The sequence below is a fragment of the Phyllostomus discolor genome, chromosome 14, assembly GCF_004126475.2.
Source record: "Phyllostomus discolor isolate MPI-MPIP mPhyDis1 chromosome 14, mPhyDis1.pri.v3, whole genome shotgun sequence".
Classification (NCBI taxonomy): Eukaryota; Metazoa; Chordata; class Mammalia; order Chiroptera; family Phyllostomidae; genus Phyllostomus; species Phyllostomus discolor.
In genome coordinates this window covers 5222080-5236656 of record NC_040916.2, presented here as the reverse complement: position 1 = coordinate 5236656, position 14577 = coordinate 5222080, and the positions used below count along the sequence as shown (strand labels likewise).

Here is a 14577-nt window from a genome sequence, read left to right as displayed (position 1 = left end):
ATCAGACAATTCTTAAGAGACAGTCCCAGAATTCAAATACAGGTCAAAAATCCCCAAGTTTAGTTCTTTTTCAATTGCACCACACTCTCTGCCCCAGGAACCTGTGGTGTGTGGCTTATTCATTCGGGTCCAAGGCAATCTCAAGGACAAAGGCTGTTCCACTGTTGGATTTCGTTCTTAGCTGTCTGTGTTCCCCTGGCTGACCTGCCCCTATTCACACCTCTCCCTCTGTCTGCCAGCCCTTCCTACCACCCCACCCCCAGCTTCTGGGTTGAGCTCTCCCTTCTCTCGTTTCAGGACAGCCAGGTCTCCAATGACCCAGGGGATAACTGGGAAAAGAATGAGCAGGGGACCCTGCCCCATATGGTGTCACCACCCCTTTCTAGCATCTAAAAGGATAGTCTTCTAAGGCCCTGGAGTGGGAACGAAGGCTCTTGGGAGGAAACTGCTCCAAATCCTGGCTCTGAGCACAGGTGTGGCAGCCCTGTAGCTTTTCTGGAGAGACCAGCTGGAAGTGCTGGCCGGGCCAGGACAGCATGAGCCCCCAGACTCTGAGCAGGTGGGGGTGAGGAATCTGGGACTGCCATCTGCCCCCGCCTTCGTCCATCCACCACTCCCCAAATCCCCCTGCGGGAGCTCTGGGGGATAATCACAGATATACCCTGCACTCCCACCAAGGACTTAGCTCGAGCTTCTTACACTCACTCCCTAAGGTGGGAAGGAAGACAAAATATTCATGAGCAAAGAAAATGAGAAAGGAAAGGAGTGAAGTTTGGCTGGAGTCTTTAGATGTTGAACCTTTGATTTTGAGTCCTGTACTTTGGCCATTCTAGATCTAGTATTATTTTTTTCCAGAGCAGACAATAGAAAGAAACAGGGTCCCTGCTGAAGAGCTGGACACTAAATTAATTTTTTTTAATTTAAATCGAATCAAATATTTTTAAAAAAATGAAAGTATTTACAATTTTACTGTTTGGTGTCCGTGTAGTTGTCAATAAAGAGGATACGAATCCCCTTTCGTGAGTGCTACATCCAGACCTACCAATATCAACACGGAAGAACAGTTAAATCATTTAACACTACGTGCTAAAACGTAGCACGTTTAACTGCAAATGGTTCTCAGCCACCATGTGCAGTGCTGCAGATAGCACACTAATTCACGAGTCCCTCGAGAACAGGACACTGGAACTCACAGAGGAGCAGGAAAGCGGATGGCCAGCGGCACTGGGAAATTCGGCCGGCCAGGGTCCACCGCAGCCCTGCGATCTGGGAGGAAGGACTTGACCAGTCAGTTTTCTTTCCTCTTAGCAAAGCGCTTTGACGACTCACTCCTCCTTGCACTCCAAAGACATGTCTGTTTCTGAGTTCACACCGACACAACCCACAAAACTTCAGAGAGTTCAGATGTAATTTTTTCCCTAAAAATGTAGGGCAAGGTAGGAGAAGTGTTTCCCCAGGGCTTGGACTGTGTTAGTCTTGGGACTGTGCGTTTAGGGTGACGAGATGCTCTGAGCCCGCACTGAGTGCCAACTTCCCAGCGACAGGAACACCCCTGGGGTTTTGATAGATGTAGCTCTTTTGTGGCTACACTATTTGGTGCCTTCTAAAGGGTGAAGTCCAGAGCAGGGGATTCTCTTGCCCGAGTCTAAGAGATAAGGTCTTATTTTATATATTCCACTGTGCCTGGTCCAGGAAGTCAGGAAGGCCTCAGTAGTGAGGAGGCCATGAATAAGCTGAGACTTCAAGACTGAGTAAGAGTGACATTATATAGAGAAAATCCTAAAGAGTCTACCAAGAAAACTATTAGAACTAGTAAATGAACTCAGTAAAGTAACAAGATAGAAAATTAACATTCAGAAATCAGCTGCATTTTTATACACTATTAGCAAACTATCAAAAAATTAAGAAAACAATCCCATTTACAATTGCATTTAAAAAATACATAAAAATAAATTTAACCAATGGGGCAAAACACTGTGCTCATGGATAAGAAGAATTAACATTGCTAAAATGCCAGACAACCCAAAATGATCTGTAGATTCAATGCCATCCCTATCAAAGCACCAACAGCATTGTTCACAAAACTAGAACAAATAATCCAACAATTTATATGGAACTACAAAAGATTCAGAATGGAAAAAGAAATCTTGAGAAAGAACAAAGTTGTAGGTATTACACTACCTGATATCAAACATAATACAAGGCCACTGTAATCAAAACAGCCTGGTACTGGCATGAAAACACACACATAGATCAATGGAACAGAATAAAGAGCCCAGAAATAAACCCAATCCATAGTCAATATACAGCAAAGTAAGCAAGAATATACAATGGGGTAAATACAGTCTCTTCAACAAGTGGTGTTGGAAAAATTGGACATATACAGGCAGAAAAATAAAACTAAATATTTTCTTACACCACATACAAAAATAAAATCAAAATGAACTAAAGACCTAAATGTAAGACTTGAAACCATACAACTCCTGGAAGAAAACATAGGCAGTAAAATCTCTGACATTTTTCTTAGCAATATTTTTTCCTGATATATCACCTTGGGCAAGGGAAACAAAAGAAAAAATAAACAAATAGGACTACATCAAACTAAAAAGTTTTTTCATAGCAAAGGAAACTGTCAACAAAATGAAAAGACAACCTACTAAAGGGAAGAAGATATTCACCAATGATGCATCCCATAATTTGGGTTAATATCCAAAGTATATAAGGAATTCATACAACTTAACACCAAACAAACAATCTGATTTTTAAAAATGAGCGAAGGACCTGAATAAACATTTTCCCAGAGAAGACATACAAATGGCTGATAAACAGATGAAAAGATGCTCAACCTCACTAATCACCAGAGAAATGTAAATTAAAACCACAATGAGCTAGCATCTCCCACCTGTCAGAATGGCCATCATCAATAAATCAACAAACAAGTGTTGATGAGGATGTGGAGAAAAATGAACTCTCATGTACTGTTGGTGAGATTGAAAATGGGTGGAGCCACTCTGGAAAATAGTATAAAGGTTTCTCATAATATTTAAAATGGAACTACCACATTACTCAGAAACCCCACTTCTAGGTGTATATCCAAAGAAATCCAAAGCACTAATTTGAACAGATGTATTTACATCTATGTTCATTGCAGCAGTATTTACAAGAGTCAAGATATGGAAGCTACCTAAGTGTCCACTGATAAATGAATGGATAAGGAAGAGGTGATACATATATACAGTGAAATATTACTTGGCCATAAAAAATGAAACTGTACCATTTGCAACAACATGGATGGACCTAGAGAGTATTATGCTAAGTGAAATAAGTCAGAGAAAGACAAATACCATATGATCTCACTTATATGTGGAATCTAAAAAAACAAACAAACAAAAAATAGAAACAAACTCATAGACACAAAGAACAAGCTGACAGTTGCCAGATGGCAGGGGGTTTGGAGTGCTGGGTGAAAAAGGTGAAGGGATTAAGAAGTATAAATTAGTAGTTACAAAACGGTCCCAGGGATATAAAATACAGCATAAGGAATATAGTCAATAATACTGTAGTAACTACGTATGGTGTCAGGTGGGCACTAGAATTATCAGGGTAGGGGGCACTTTGTAAGTTACATAAATGTCTAGCCATTACACTGTATACCTGAAACAAATATAAAATAATATTAAATATCAACTATAATTGAAAAATAAAATTGTAAAAAGAATAAGCAATCCCTGACAAGGACCAGACAGATAAAAATTACAATTAAAAAACAATTTAGTGGATAGAACACAAACTTTGAGTTTACATAGAAATTAGTAAAATACCAATTCCAGCAGATATTTTATTTACCAATTGGAATAACTTGAGCAGATGATGGAAAGTGTTAACATTTTATGTAATGCCTGATATAAACAAGGTTTTATTAAATGACAACAATTGTTACTGATTGTTAAAATGTATAAGTTGAATATCTTCTCTGTATCTAATTTTTTCTTTAAAAAAAAACTCCTTCTTCTTATAGAGTTATGCCGAAATTAGCTGCCAATTATGTAGACTCAAAAATGAGATTTAAGACATAATTGCCAAAACTTGGAAGCAACCAAGATGTCATTCAGTCGGTGAATAAATAAATAAACTGTGGTACATCCAGACAATGGAATGTCACTCACCACTAAAAAGAAATGAGCTATCAAGCCATGAAAAGACATGGAAGAACCTTAAATGTAGATTACTAAGTGAAAAACACAATCTGAAAAGGCTACATACTGTCTGATCCTAACTATATGACATTCCAAGGAAGGCGAAACTATAGAGACAGTAAAACCATCAGTGGCTGTGTGGGAGGGGTTATGAGCACACACACACGTTTATACACACTTGTCCAAACCCACAGAATGTGCAATGCCGAGAGTGAACCCTAAGGTACACTGTGGACGTTTGGTGATTATAGCGTGTCAGCGCTGGTTCATCCCGGGTGTGAAATGCACCAGTCTGATGAGTGGTCATTGATAATGGGGAGTCTATGCACATATGAGGGCAGGGTGTATATGGGAAATCTCTGTACCATCCTCTGAATCTTATTGTAAACCTGAAACTGCTAAAAAATACAGTCTTAGAAATTACTATGTCAGCAAACACCACAGTAATTTGTAAATATAATACACTTTTAAAAATTAATATAAATTTTAAAATATGAAGTCACTGCTAGAGGACCTTGTAATCTAGTTGGAAAAACAAAACTAACACATAAAACAGTAAGCACATGCAAAATAAGTATTAAGCTGTGTAACTTATTTTTTTCAGTTTTTTTATTATATTTTATTGATTATGCTATTACAGTTGTTCTGGGTTTTTCCCCTTTGCCTGCCTCCATCGAGTACCCCCTACTCCCTCGGGCAATCCCTACACCATTGTTCATGCCCATGGGACATGCGTATAAGTTTTTTGGCTACTCCATTTCCTATACTGTACTTACATCCCTGTGGCTGTTCTGTAACTACCAACTTGTACTTCTTAATCCCCTCACTTCTTCACCCATTCCCCGACCTCCCCACCCCCATCTGGCAACCATCAAAATGCTCTCCATATCCATGATTCTGTCTCTGTTCTTCTTGTTTGCTTAGTTTGTTTTTTAGATTCAATTATTGATAGATAGTGTATTTAATAGCATTTTATTGTTCATAGTTCGATCTTCCTCTTTTTCTCAAGTAAGTCCCTTTAATACTTCATATAATGTTGGCTTGGTGACGATGAACCCCTTTAGTTTTTTTTTGTCTGGAAAGCTCTTTATCTCCCCTTGGACTCTAAATGATAGCTTTGCTGGGTAGGACAAGATTGGCTGTAGGTCTTTGACTATTTCTTGCCATTCTCCTCTAGCCTGCAAAGTTTCCTTTTGAGAAATCAGCTGACAGTCTTACAGGAATTCCTCTGTAGCTAACTACTTTTCTCTTGCTGCTTTTAAGATTCTCTCTTTATCTTTAACCTTTGGCATTTTAACAATTATGTGTCTTGGAGTGGATCTCTTTGTATCCATCTTATTTGGGACTCTCTGTGCTTCCTGGACTTGTATGTCTATTCCCTTCACCAAATTAGGCAGATTTTCTTACATTATTTTTACATATAGATTTCTAATATCTTGCTCCTTCTCTTCTCCTTCTGGCACTCCTATGATGAGAATGTTGGAATGCTTGAAGCTATCCCTGAGGCTGCTTACACTGTCCTCATCTTTTGGGATTCTTTTTAATTCTTGTTGTTCTAATTGGTTGTTTTTTGCTTCCTTACGTTCCAAATCATTGATTTGATTCTCAGCGTCATCCACTCTACTGTTGTTTCCCTGTAACTTGTTTTTTATTTCAATTAGTTTATCCTTCGTTTCTGACTGTATCTGTTTTATGCTGCCGAGGTCCTCACTAAGTTCTTTGAGCATTCCTAATAACCAGTGTTTTGAACTCTGCATCTGACAGATTGTTTATGTCCCTTTTATTTAGTTCTTTTCTGGAGTTTTGATCTGTTCTTTCATTTGGGCCATGTTTCTTGATCTCCTCATTTTGGCAGCCTCCCTGTGTTTGTTTCTATGTATTAGGTCAAGCTGCTGACTCCCTGTTTGGTAGCATAACCTAATACAGTAGGTTTCCTGTACGGTACAGTGGCACAGCCTCCCCTATCACCCAAGCTGGGTCCTCAAGGTGCACCTTCCATGTAGACTGAATACACTCTCCCCTTGTAGTTGAGCCTTGAATGCTATTGACAGGTCAATGGGAGGGATTTACCCAGGCCAGTCAGCTGCAAGGATTGGCTGTGACCACTGACCACCAACCTCCATCCTCCGTGGAAGATCACCTGTGTGGGGGCAAGGTGGTGGTAGTCCAACATAGCTGTCCACTGGGTGCACAGACTCTGAGGTTTCCTGGGAAGTACAGGCCATGGTCAGCCCCAAACTGTGCTCTGCCCAGGGCCACCCTGCCTAAGCTATAAAGCAATCTGAGGTGGCTGCTACTTGTGCTGTGGTCGGAGATTCCCAGGTGAAGATAAGCTGTGAATTTAAACTGGCTGCTGCTAGTGCCAGGTCTGGGGCCACTTAGCAAGCAGTTCAGGTGCTGAGGGCTCACTGATGTCAGCTATTGCTTGTTTGAGAGGATTTAGGAAGTTGTGAAGTATGAACCAAATCACCGTTAACAGCTTGAGTGGGCCTATAAATTGGGTGGGACAGAGTCTCAGAGTATCTCCAGGGTGGGGCAAACAGTGTTAGCCAGGTTGATGGAGCCTCTGATATGGCACCCTCTTGCCAGCTCTGTGGCTCTGTTGGGGTAGAGCTCAGAAAAAGGACAACGACCTCTGCCTACCTTCCTGTCTGGGAGAGAGCTGCCCTCCAGCTCACATCTTGATGCCAGACACTTTAGTTTCTCCCTGTATGCAACTGGTGCCTTTCAAGCTGCTACCCTGGTTCTGGAGCTCAGAGGGAGTAAGTCTGAGTAAGTCCATGTGGGGTTTCTGTAGGAGGAACTGCTTGGGACTCTGGAAGTTTCTCTGGAAGTTTCTTCCATCCACTTAATCCCTGCTGGTTTTTTAAGCCAGAAGTTATGGGGATTTATCTTCCTGGCACTGAAGCCCTGGTCTGGGGAGCCCGACGTGGGGCTGGGACTCCTTGCTCCTGAGATATCCCTCTGAATTTTTACCCACCACTCATAGATGTGGGACCAGCCCTTTCCACATCTCCACCTCTCCTACCATTCTGAATGGATGTGGTTTCTTTAATTCTGTAGTTGTCAGACTTCCATTCAGCTCAATTTCTGACAGTTCTGAGTGATGGTTGTTCTGTATTTTACTTGTAATTTTGATGTGATTGTGCAAGGAGGTGAGCTGTGTTTACCTATGCCACCATCTTGACCGGAAACCCTTAAGCTATGTAACTTACTATATCAAATACTACCAATATGACCCATGTGGCTCAGTTGGTTGAGCATTGTCCTGCAAAGCAAAAGGCCACTGGTTTGATTCCTGGTCAGGGCACATGCCTGGATTGCTGCCCAGTCCTCTGGGGGAGCTTGAGAGAGGCAACTGATAGATTTTTCTCTCACACATCAATATTTCTCTCTCTCTCTTTTCCCCTCTCTTCCCCCTCACTCTAAAAATAAATAAATAAAAAATATTTTTAAAAATACCATTTCATCTTTCATCCTACATTTCTCCACATGCATCCAGCCACATGTTGAATTATCTCCTGTTCCCTAAAAATGCCACAGTCTCCCTTCCATGCCCGCTGTTTTGCTCTTTCCTCTGAGTAGAATGGCTTTCTCTTCTGTTTTCAATTCTTTCAGTCATATGCCTAAAGTGGAATTACTGAGTGATATGGCAATTCTATGATTAACTTTTTCAGGAAAAAACAAACTGTTTCTGCAGCAACCACACCATTTTACATTCCTACCAGCAAATGTACAAGGGTTCCAATTCACCCATATACTCACCAACACCTTATTTTCTGTTTTTTGCCCCCTTTTTTTTTTATGGCCAACCTAGTGAGTGAGAAGTGGTTCCCCATTGTGATTTTTATTTGCATTTCTCTAATGACTAACCTAAATAACTGATTTAATTTTGACCTGTTATATTGCATGAGCCTACGTCATAGGGTAAAAATTGGGATTAAATGAATAGGCTTTCTTTAAAAGATTTTATTTACTTATTTTTTAGACAGACTGGAAGGGTAGACGAATGAGAGGGAGAGAAACATCAATGTGTGGTTGCCTCTCAAATACCCCCCCATACTGGGGACCTGGCCCATAACCCAGGCACATGCCCCGACTGGGAATCGAACCAGCGATCCCCCAGGTTCACAGGCCAATGCTCAATCTACTGAGCCACACCAGCCAAAGCTAAATGAGTTAATATACAAATCCACAAAGGAAGATTCAATCAAAACATCTTCATGTCTTCGAAGACTTTCGGAGCCTTCCCAGACAAAGTTCAGAGCTTCCCCCTATGACAAATGTATATTCTGGTTAAAGTGCCCCGGAGGTTCTAATACGCACCCATGTTTCAGAACCAGCAGATTGGAGCACTGTTTCCCAAACTGGCCAGATCATGGGAGCTGTGTGGGGAACCAATTAAAACAGTGGATTTCCTGGCCCAGCCCCATATCTTTGGAAACAGAATTTCCAGGAGTGAGGCCTGGAAATCTATATTTTAAAACAAGTACCTACAGGTGATTCCTATGACCAGGCCAGTTTAGGAAACTGGGAGCCAGCAGATAATCAAAGGGCAGTAAACACGGAGGGCAGTTTGAAACTAGAAAATCTGGTTGCAAAATACAATTTTCTTGCATTCTGGCTCTGGAAAGATAAAGCTTACTCATCTTTGGCTGATGACTCACTGCAGAGAAGCGGCTCCTGAGACCAGCTGCCCACAGGAATCCAGGAGTCCACGGTGTGGTGCAGAGACTGTCCTTCCTTAACCCTTTGCAGTTAGGAGTGCCCTCACACTGTGGGAAGTCCAGGCTTCAGTATGGGTCCTTCCACGGGCATCGTCCCTGTTTGTGGCTCTTCTTTTTTGGTGAAATCATAATATCCCTACTATGTGAAAGCAATGTTTCAAACACTATGTAGCCACTAATTCTCACAGTATCTCTGAGAGAGAGTAGTGTCTCCATTTTACAGATGCAGCTCAGAGACACAAAGGAGGTTGTCCAAGGTTACACACCTTACATGGGTGAGCATGGAGTCAAGCCCACGTGATTGCAAAGCTGCGGCACCTTCCATCCTGCCTCTCGAAGGTGACGACTCCTCCACCTCCAGTTGCAGTTCACACTTTTGCTTGCTGCTAAGGCTTCCCAGCTATACCCAGTCATTTCAGAACTGAAGCTCCAAAATACCTGGAACCATTCTGTGCAGAGCACAGGTGGCAAACACAAGGCCTGCAGGACAAATCTGGCCCTCCACCTTGTTTTATCCAGGCCAGCACCTTGTTTCTACCTGCTGACAGCGCTGAGCTCTCACTTAACTGTCAAGGAGTAGTTACATTTACACAGTCCTAAATTTACATTCGGCCCTTTGAAGGCAACCTTGAGGCTGATGTGGCCCCCAGTGAAAATGAGTTTGACACCCCTGGCCGAGAGGACTCTCAGGGAGGCAATCCAAGGGTCTTTGGGAAAGGGGAGCTCCGTTAGACAGAAGCAAAGAGGATGGTGATAGCAACTGGCTCTGAGCACAGATGGCCGCACTTCCCCCCATTCCACCCCCATCGCTACATCCCCATCCTTCCTAACCGGAAGGGGATATCACCTCAGCTCCGGGTAGCAGGAAAGAAGTTGACCTCTAAGAGGGAGATAGCAAGGGAGGGGTTATAGCCTGGGGAAAAACGGGCGGGGGTACCCATCCCTAGAGGGAACAAAAGATAGAAAAGTTTCCAGCCATATCAGGCTAGTCTTATGACTATACCATGCTAGTTAGGGGACCCAGGATTTACAGGGCTCTAGACACTTGTGTTTCAGGATGAGTATCCAGTCGGTCCATGCAGAAGCCATTGGTAGACAGCAGCTGTCTCTGAAGGAAGGCCATGGGGCCTGAAGGACCTCAGGGTAGAGGCTAAATAAACCATATATTAGGAAAAGTGCCAAACCAAGAATAAAGAAGTCTGCCCCACAGAGCTGCTTCCCTCACAGGCTTCTCCGCAAGCCTCTGGCAGTGATCAACACCTCCCCCTGCCCCCAGATCTCCCACCTCCACCAACAATCTTAGATTCTAAGTGAAAACACTGCGTCACTTCATGACACATCATCTAGACTGCTGCTCTAGATAGCTTACCCTACACAGATGATCATGGAGCTACTACTAGCCTTGTCGTCTTCTGCAGGACCCAAGGAGAGGAAGCTGTGAGTTTGTTAGTGTATTGCAGGGGGAATCTTTCTCCTATTGTAATGAAGGACAGTCTGAGACTTCTGACCTGATGTGGTACCAGCTATGGTACCAGAAAGGAGGAGAAGGAGAGGACCCTGGAGGGGAAGACAGTAACAGAAAAGTGCTGTGGAATGCAGCACATCTGGGAAAAGACTTCTTGGCAGTGACCTAATGGTCTTCCATCTTCAGGATGGATATTATAAACCATGTGGAAGTTAAAGCCAGACCTGGTTTAAAGAAAAAAAAAAAAAAGATTTCCCAATGGAGAGATAGGAATAAAAGTCAACAAAGTCCTGCAACAAAAGTCACCTCCTTTGGAGAGGGAAATGTGTTTTGTTTTGTTGTTTATTTTGTTTTGTTTTTATGTGTGTTCTTATTTATTTGTAACTCTGAGAATATCTCATTTCTGACTGGACTCAGACTCAGAGGTGGAAGCTCTCAGGGAAGACAGCCTACGTCTCTTGGAAATCTGTTCCTGGCATCTTTCTTTGGTCTCCTTCATTCTTTTAGCCAAAAGTTTTAGCCTATTCTGTGGCCTCTCCCTTATTTTTCTTTGTATGTTGTTTCTTCAGAGCAATATGCCGATGTTTATGTTGCAGGACACGTGGAGTAATAAGACACTGATCTTGGATGCTTTGGTCCTAGGTTTCTTACTTTCTTTGTTTAGGAAGACATCATCTTTATTGGCAGACATCATCTTTAGAGAGAATGAAAAGTTTGCACATTCTGCCAGCTCTTTTGGGCCCCAGGCAACAAGGCACAGTAGTGGCAGTGAATATTTTTCTCCCCTTTTTTTTTGACAATGACCAAGTTGAAAACACTGAGATTGGCATCCACCATGCAATCCCAAACAGATTTGCTCTTTCTCTCTCCAATCCACCTTCATCTATAGCAGGCATGTCCCATACTCAGCAGCAGGCAGACAAGGTCATGGGGCAAGACACCCTGCTTCATGGGGAAACCTTGCTTGCCATTCCCGCCACTGATTCAGACCATGTAACCCTTCCATTCTGCACCCAGAGCATCAGCTGCAACTTCTGTGTCCACACGCTTCCAATAAAAGGTATGAAGTTTGTATTCCTCATCCACTTCAATGAGTTTCTGGCAGCCAGTAGCTAGGAAGGAAATATTCGGCTATATCCTGAAGCAGCTGACCACCTCCAAGGTGCCACAAAAAAGAGGGAAAAGTGTTTCTGGGGGTAGAAGAGCTCTTGGCTGATAAGCTTTAGTAGAGGGCATGTCTTGAGGAAGAAGGGTGACTGACATAAACTTTGGAAGTCCACTGTGATGCTCACCCTCAATGTCTCCCCTACACCACAATGTCCTCCACCCCAACTGAGTCTCTCCTTCTGAAGCTTCTGGCTGGCTTGCTACCTGCTATTTCTGCTTTTTCGGTAGGGAAGAACTGGGTGTCTTCCCCTTTCCAAGGTCACAGTTGTCTGGGCTGGAAGGAAATCTGCTCCCTCCAGCTCCTCTTGCTGTTTGACCCTAGGAATCAGCGGAACACATGGCAAACTACCTAGATGAGTATCATCCATCTTATGTATTCAATGTGCCTATTGAGCACCTACTAAGTGCCAAGAACTGGAAATACACTAGTGATCAAAACAGACATAAAGCATAAAGTCTTGTCCCAGTGTCCCTGAGGCTTCAGAAGACCCAAAAACTGAGGTCTTCTGTATTTATACACGTATATACATATTTGCAATACCTATAACCAACAAAGGACTCATATTTGAAATATAGGAAGAACTCCTACAAAACAATAAGACAGAAAGCCTAAGAGAAAGCTGACCCCCAAAATGGATAAAATACTTTAACAGATATCCAAGTTGCAAATAAATATATGAAAATGTGTTTAACTTCATTGGTTATCAGAGAAATATAAATTTAAACCCCAACGATATACCACTACATATACACACAAATGGCTAAAGAGTTTAAATCTTTTTAGCTTGACAGTACAGTGTGGACGAAGATGTGGAAACTAAAACTCCAAGATACTGCTGGCAGGAGTGTAAATTAACATGAGCACTTTGGAAAATTATTTCGTAGACGTACTAACACTTAAATATATGCCTACTCAATGACCCAGCAATTCCGTTCCTAGGTATGTGTCATAACAGGAATATGAACATAAGTATACCAAAGGACTCGAACAAAATTGATATAGCAGCATTATTCCTAAGAACTCCAAACTGGAAACAACCCAAATGTCCATCCACAGAATAACAGATGAGTAAATTGTGGTATATCCATTTAATGACATAATGCACAACAATGAAAATGAATACACTAACCCTACCACATTATGCATTAATTTCACCAATATAATATTGGGTGTGAGGAGCCAGACACAGAATGGTACCTACTGAACGGTTTCATTTATATAAAATTCAAAAGCACACAAAACCGATCTGTGGTGTTAGAGAGGGAGAGAGGGTGGGGCAGTGACTGGGAGGGGATATGGTGGGGGTGCTTCTCAGCTGCCAGTGATGATCCTGTTCTTGCTCTGGGTAGCAGTTATGTGTGTGTTTACAATTCATTGACCTGCACACTAAGGCTTTGTGCACTTTCCCCGGACTGGTGTAACATCAATTAATTTTTTTAAAAACCCACAGGAGAGGAGAGCTGTTTTCAGTGGAGGGGGGTGGGGAAGGAAGGTGGGAAAGGAATAGGAGGCAGATCAAGATTTACATAGAAGTAGCTGAGCTATAGCAAGATTAAGAGGGGCATGAGGACTGTTTAGGTGAGCAGGGCAGGAATTGTTCCCAGCCCCAACTGAAAAGTCTCCAGGTACATCAGCCTTAATTCCACACCCAACCCTACAGCCCCTACTCAAAAATAGATCCTTTGGGGTAAAACCCACTGTTTCTGTGCAGCTACTTCCATCTCCAGACTGAGACACCCAGTGTTTAGAGCCTAAAATGGGGTCCTGAGAATAGGTACTGTGAGATTGCAGGCCTCTTATGCAAATGTCTCAGCAGCTAAAGGAGAATCATCCGAAAGACTGAAGTGGGAGGTAGGGACAGGATGTTTGTGTTGTTATCCTTGTCCAAAGGAAGTACCTGGTTGCTGTGTTCTCGTTCTCTTCCCCCCACCCAACTCTCTGCTCCCCTACTCCCCCTCTTTCTGAAAAACAAAGTCAAAAGCTTCATGCCCAGCACTGTGCTTTCCTCTCCCTAGGCACACCTCTACTCCAAACCCAATCCAGGGGTCTGAAGTCGCGCTTGAAAGCCCCCTGAGCCACTTTCCCGGAGGAAAAGGACAGGAAGGAACCACTGGTCACAGGTTCCACCAACAGAGGGGAAAACTCAGGGTGGCGGTTCCTTTGTGGGGGAGGTCACACCCCCTGCACAACAACATCCCAAAGAGAACCGGTACTGAGTTTGTGTTGAAGAGGTGGAGATACCCCAGGGAGGAAGTGGCAAAAGGCTAGATGGGAACACCCCTCTTTGATCCCACAAGGTGCGTCAGGGAAAGTTGGATTTCGTTTAGCCCGAGATGGAGACATCTCTCCCCATGCTGCCACCAGGTTCAGAGGGTCAAAGGAAGCCGGCGTCAATCCGCCCAGACCTCAGGTGATGTGTGTGGGACCGCAGCCGAGAATCTGACATATTTTTCCTCCCTCCCGTCCGCCCATCCCCACCCCTTTCAAGGCCTGGCCTTTTTAAGGCCGGTTCCGTTCGGGCTGAGCCATCTGCTTAGAAGAATGCGAGATGTGGCGGAAGCACGAGGTGATGAGGCAGCGGGAGAGGAGCCGTAACCAAGAACAAGGTAGGGATGGTTCTTTCCGAGTACGGAGCACAGGGAAGGAGCCCGGGGGCTCCACTGGGTATTTTCCCTGTCTTCCCGAAGGCCAAAGGCTCAAGAAAACACTCAAGATGCCAGAGAGGTCGCGCACAGGCTCACTGGCCTTTACCGGGCGAGGGAGGCTCCGGGTGCGGTGGGCAGGCCCGAGGGAGATGAGATGGTACAGCGTGACGACCGCCAGGCAGCTCGAACCTAGGCCACGGCCGAGAGGCAGTGGGACACGCGCCAGCGCCGTGTGGGGGGACCCGGGGCTCCCAGTTCCCGTCACCCCACGCACCGGGTCTCCCGATGCCCCGCCCCTCCACACAAAGCGAAGGAAAGGGGCCGGACGAGGCGGAGCCCGCCCCCTTCTTCATCTCCGATTGGTTGCTGCGCCGTC

The 14577-nt window shown here is 43.8% G+C and overlaps 1 pseudogene; it reads right to left on the bottom strand.

The window, feature by feature from the left end:
* Window positions 1-10749: 10749 nt before the first annotated feature.
* On the bottom strand, window positions 10750-14554 carry LOC114512100 (annotated as a pseudogene).
* Window positions 14555-14577: the final 23 nt, after the last annotated feature.